The sequence below is a fragment of the Notechis scutatus genome, chromosome 3, assembly GCF_049901735.1.
Source record: "Notechis scutatus isolate UNSWTSFEM ecotype Mainland chromosome 3, rNotScu1.2, whole genome shotgun sequence".
NCBI lineage: Eukaryota > Metazoa > Chordata > Lepidosauria > Squamata > Elapidae > Notechis > Notechis scutatus.
The window spans coordinates 139225910-139231909 of record NC_142011.1 but is presented as its reverse complement, the minus strand read 5'-3'; positions in this window follow the sequence as shown (position 1 = coordinate 139231909).

The following is a 6000-nucleotide window of genomic DNA, read 5'->3' as shown; positions in this document are numbered from 1 at the left end:
AGCGGCGTCTGAACGCCTTTATTTCCCCCCCCTTTTTTTTTTTTTTTTAAATACACGCTGAACCTTAAAGGAATGGTTAGATTGGATTAAATTCACGCATCGCTGGCCATAACCACAGTTTGGCCCACCTTCTTGTGCAAATTTAGCTTAAGGAACAGCAGCTGCTTCAAAAGAGTTTTGGCGTTTAAATTACACACCTTGTCCATTATTCCTGTACAAGGAATCTATGATTAACTCCTTTAACCCAATGCTCTGGAAAATTGGGGTCCTTAAAATGTCAAGCAAGCAAATCATAGAAGAAACGGATAACAAGAAAAGGATAAGAACTCAGCTGCTCAAATGATCTTCATTTGAGTCAAGGGTTCCAAATGTCTGACAAAAGGACACCTTTTTCTCTTCATGTCCTCTGTCTTGCAGGCAGTGTCTTAAAATCAAACATTGTCCAGCCTTTTGAATATCTTGTTGCTTGTTGTTGGACAAAATCATATTGGCTATATACTCAGACAAGCAAAAACCAATCCCTTGTGGTGACTACAGTTCAGATTGCAAACTCCTTGCTAAATTATAATTAAAAGAAATCAATAGAATCATCAGCCCCATAAAATACAATTTCAGCAATATTCCATATTATTGTGCAATGGAGAAAAGGATTTTAGCTTCAATGGGTTAGGTTTGTTAAAAAGAATGCCTGAAGAATTTGGGCTTGACATTTGTGTTATCTTGAAGATAAAGCAAATAAAATACCCAAAATGTAAAACAGAAAATAAGGTAAAATAATTATGTTGATATATTGAAAATATCTAATAAAAGCAGAATGTAAAAGGCAATAGAATCAGACAGTATTTTGCCTCAGTAAATCTTTTCAGGAAAGAACAAAAAGAAACCAAGAGTTCTATAAATAATGCAAAGAACAAGCAAATGAGTAGTAAGAGATTAAAATTAGAAAAATCCCCAGAAATATATTTAGACAAAGATGAGCGTGAGAAAAGACAAAAAAGGCAAAGAGTTATTGGAGAGAGAAAAAGCATGGTGCAAATATATGGAATAACTGCATAAATAATCTCCCAATCACTGATATATACAAGATTTGATCACTGAACTACAGCCAAACACTCTGCAAAGATAATCAAAAGAGTCCTATAAAATATTACTAATAACAAAGTTGCAGGTACTGAATAATTACCAGCTGTATTTTTATAATCCTACAAGAGGGTGATGTAGTTAAAGTGCTACCTGTGGTTTGGAAGCAAGTATAGAAAACAGAGCAGTGGCCAAGGGATGGTAAAAGATCAGTTTATAGGACAGTGCTAAATAATGTTCATAATATCATGCTTATTTCATCTGCTAGTAAGCTAATGTTTTTGCAATCCAGATTTCAATAATGCATGGAATGAGAACTGCCAGATGTACAAGATGGGTTCAAAACCGACAGAGGGAACTGAGATCATATTCTTAACATATGGTGCCTAGAAAAGAAAAGGGAGTTCCAAAAAAATGTCTAATTTGCTTTATGAATTATATTAAGGCTTTTGATTATGTGTAGACCATACCAGATTGTAGGTAGTCTTTAAAAACATAAATATTCCAGTCACATTTTAAAAGAATTAGTAGCATGACCAGAAAGCCAAAATTAGAATGATTATACAGGTAGTCCTCAACTTACAACAGTGACCATTTACTGACCATTTGAAGTTACAACGGTACTGAAAAAAGTGACTTATTACCATTGCACAATCTCTATTGTCCCATGATGAAAATTCAAACACTTGGCAATTGACTCATATTTACGATGGTTGCAGTGTCCCTGGGTCATGTGATCACCTTTTGCAACCGTCTGTCAAGCAAAGTCAATGTCAATAAATGCCAAAACCTGGTTTTCAGGGAGGGAAAGAGCTAGTATTAATCAATATATAATGCTGAATCTTAATGTTCCTAAATTCTTACAAAAAGCATTCTATGTTAATCTGCAAAACTCAGGACAACCCAACGCAAACTGTGTGTGCTGCTGCCTACATTTTTGTTAATAATGACTTCGACTTTCATTTGTTAAAAAAAACTGCAACATCATTGCTGCTTTGAATGATCACAGCATAAATGTCAGTCTTACACCCAAGACCCAGAGATGTCATAGCTCATCTGTCCACTAGATGGAGACATTTTATTATTCCTATCTGGAGGCACCATTAAACATATACTCTCAGCATTCCTAGGGAGGAGCTGTTTTGGCTGCCTTACTCCCACCCGGACTAAACTTTGCTGGTTTTTGTTCCTCTGGAATGTAATCCTGCCCTCCTGGAAATCCAGACTGGACATTCCTCCACAGTGGAAACTGCTTCGTCCATATATTGTCTCATTCATAAAACAGAATAATGGAGCTAAAAGATCTTGTTCAATCTTACTGCTAATGCAGGAAATTCTTTACAACTCATCAAGCCTTTTTCTTCTTATTTACAAATAGAAATAGTAGATTTCAGTGGTGGTATTCAGCCAGTTCACACCGGTTCACGCAAACCGGTAGCAAGGCATGGGTCACCGAACCAGTAGTAAGTTCTGGATGGCCATGCTCCCGACCCAGTCACCCAGTCACCGCTGGCTCATTTGCCCCACCCACCCTATGCTTGCTCACCCTGCCGGCCTGACGCTCACCCCTTAAGGTATTTTTTTCCCCTCCCAACCATCAGGATTCCTCTTGCTGAGGCCCAGGAGGGGCACAGCCCCCCCCCATTTTTTGCCTTCCTTAGCCCCAGGGGAGCCTTCTGGAAGCAAAAACGCCCCCCAGGAGGCTTGCCCGAGGCCCAGAAGGCCCCAAAATGGAGCAAGGGGGGTACTGCATGCCCCTCCTATGCTGCATTTTTTTTCTTCCTGAGCTCCAGGGGAGCCTCCTGCGAGCAAAAATGGCCACCCCAGAGGCTCCTCTGAGGCCAGGAAGGCCCCAAAACAGAGCAAAGGGGGTGCTGCGTGCCCCTCCTATGCTCCATTTTTTTTCTTCCTGAGCTCCAGGGGAGCCTTCTGGGAGCAAAAATACCACCCCAGGAGGCTTGCTTGAGGACCAGAAGGCCCAAAAAATGGATGGAGGCTGGCTGCAAAAAGCAAAAAAACAAAAAAAAACCTGCCACGCCCACCGTCACTTTGCCATGCCCACCAAGCCATGCCCACAGAACCGGTAGTAAAAATTTTTGAATCCCACCACTGTTAGACTTATATATCATCCCATAGTGCTTTACAGCACTCTCTGGGCAGTTTACAATGTCAGCATATCGTCCCCCCCAACAATCTGGCTCCTCATTTTACCAATCTGAGAAGGGTGGAAGGCTGAGTCAACACTGAGCCCCCTCAGGATCAAACTCCAGGTTGTGGGCAGAGTTTGCCTGCAATACTACATTCTTTTTTTTTTTTAATAAATTTGTATTGGTTTTTAAGACAAACATAGACAGACAAAACATAAAAACATCAAGCCTTCTTCCATATATATACATACAGTGTGTTGGTTGGTTTACAAATTGTTTTGTGCTTCCATTTCGTAGCCTTCAATTACAATTACATTGTATATATTCTCATATTTTCAATCAAATATTAAATACATTAATATCATTGTTAATCAATCATTTGACTATACTTTTATTCATTCATGTTTTACGAAATAATCCATATTTTACTTAATTTGTTTTATGACAGTTCATATTATCATCTCAAATCTATCCTACAATCATTTTGTAGATATAATAAGAAAACAATACATCTTTATATATTTATTATTTTCTAAGAGTCTACATATTTCATTACCATGTTTTATTGTCTAACCATTGATAGAATAGATCCCAAATTTTATAAAATTGTTTATCATCTTCTTCTCTGATTTCAAATGTCAATCTACTCATTTCAGCACATTCCAATATTTTCTTAATGATTTCCTCCTGTAATGGTATTTTCTCATTTTTCCAGTTTTTGGCAAATACAATCCTAGCCGCTGTTAATACATTTACAATCAGGTATTTCAATTCTTTACTATATATTTCAGGCAAAACTCCCAATAAAAATATCTCTGGTTTCAAATCTATATGCTTTTTTGTCATTTTTTCCAACCATGTGTGGATTTTAGTCCAATATTTTTTGGCATCCGCACAAGTCCACTACATATGGTAATATGAGCCTGGTATCTGATGACATTTCCAACATTTTTCGGATTTATTCTTGAACATTCTTGCTATTCTTGTCGGGGGGAAATGCCATCTGTAAAACATCTTATACAAATTTTCTTTATATGCTGTTGACATTGTCATCTTATAATTTTGAGACCACAATTTTTGCCATTTCTCTAGATCAATCCCATATCCAAAATTCTTCCCCCAAGCAATCATAGTTTCTTCTTCTAGTTTAATTTCTAATAAATATCCATACAATTTTTTAATCACCTTTTCATCAGTACCTGTCAAAATCTTATCTAAATCAGTCAGTTTATCACAGAAACCTTCTGTTTTAGAATCTTTGTCATACCTTGAATGTATTTGCACATATGAAAACCAATTCATCTTTAGATCTTGTTCCTCTAATTTTTGCATGGATTTAAGCTCACCCTTTTCATTCAATATTTCACCATATCTAACTGTTTGTTCTTTTTTATATATTATAGGATAAGAAAATGCTTCAATAGTCGATAGCCAGACTGGAATTTTCAAATAACATTGCCTTTTAGTCTTCTCCCAATTTAACCACAGAGGCTCCCGTATATAATGTCTTCTAAAATACCCCTGTGTTTTAGTTCCTTTATACCATAGAAAAGCATTCCACCCCAACAACAGATCATGACCTTCTAATGTCAACAATCTAGTATTTCTTAATGTTATCCATTCCTTAACCCACATCAAATTTGTAGCTTGGTAATAAAACTCCCAATTAGGCAAACCAAATCCTCCTCTTATTCTGGCATCTTGCAAAAGTTTTAACTTTATTCTTGCTTTCTTACCTTGCCACATATATTTCAACACAATTTTATTTAAATCTTCAAAATAATATTTTCCAAGCCTAACTGGAATTGTTTGGAACAAATATAAAATTCTGGGTAGTATATTCATCTTGATTGTTGATATTTCTCCCTATTAATGACAGTTGTAAATTTTCCCATTTCGCCAAATCTAGCGCTATCTGCTGCTTACGTTTGATATAATTATTCTCTTTTAGTGTACTACATCTTGCTGTCAAATTTATCCCCAAGTACTTGATCTTATTCGTGACCTGAATTTTCAGTACATCTGCCAGTTCTTCCTTTTGTCTTAATAGCATATTCTTTGTCAAGATCTTTGCTTTATATTTATTTATTTTCAAACCAGCCACCTTCCCATATACCTCTATCTTTTCTATCAATTTTGATGCTGTTTCTAGTGGGTCTTCTAAAATGAAGACCAGCTCATCTGCGAATGCTTGCAACTTGAATTCTTCCTTTTTAATTTTCATCCCTTTTATATCCTTTTCTTCTCTAATATTTCTGTTTAACACTTCCAAGGTTAACACAAACAACAAAGGTGATAGTGGGCACCCTTGTCTTGTTCCTTTTCTTATATAAATAGAGTCTGTCAGTTCCCCCTCTATCATTACCTTTGCTGTTTGTTTATGATATATAGCTTCTATTGCTTGAATAAATTTTTTAGCAAAGCCCATCTGTTCCAGCAGTAATAACATGAATCGCCAATTCACATTGTCAAATGCCTTCTGTGCATCTAAAAATATCAAAGCCATTTGCTTTTCAGGGTGTGCCTCGTAGTATTCCAAAGTGTCCAAGATTACTCTCATATTGCCTTTAATTTGTCTCTTTGGCAGAAATCCATTTTGATCAGGGTGGATAAAATTGTTTAAGTATTTTTAAGTCTTTCTGCCAATATTGAAGCAAAAATTTTATAATCTGCGTTTCGTAAGGAAATAGGTCTATAGTTCTTGATTTGTAATGGATCAGCCTCCTCTTTTGGGACAAGTGTAATATAAGCTTCTGACCATGATTTGGGTATC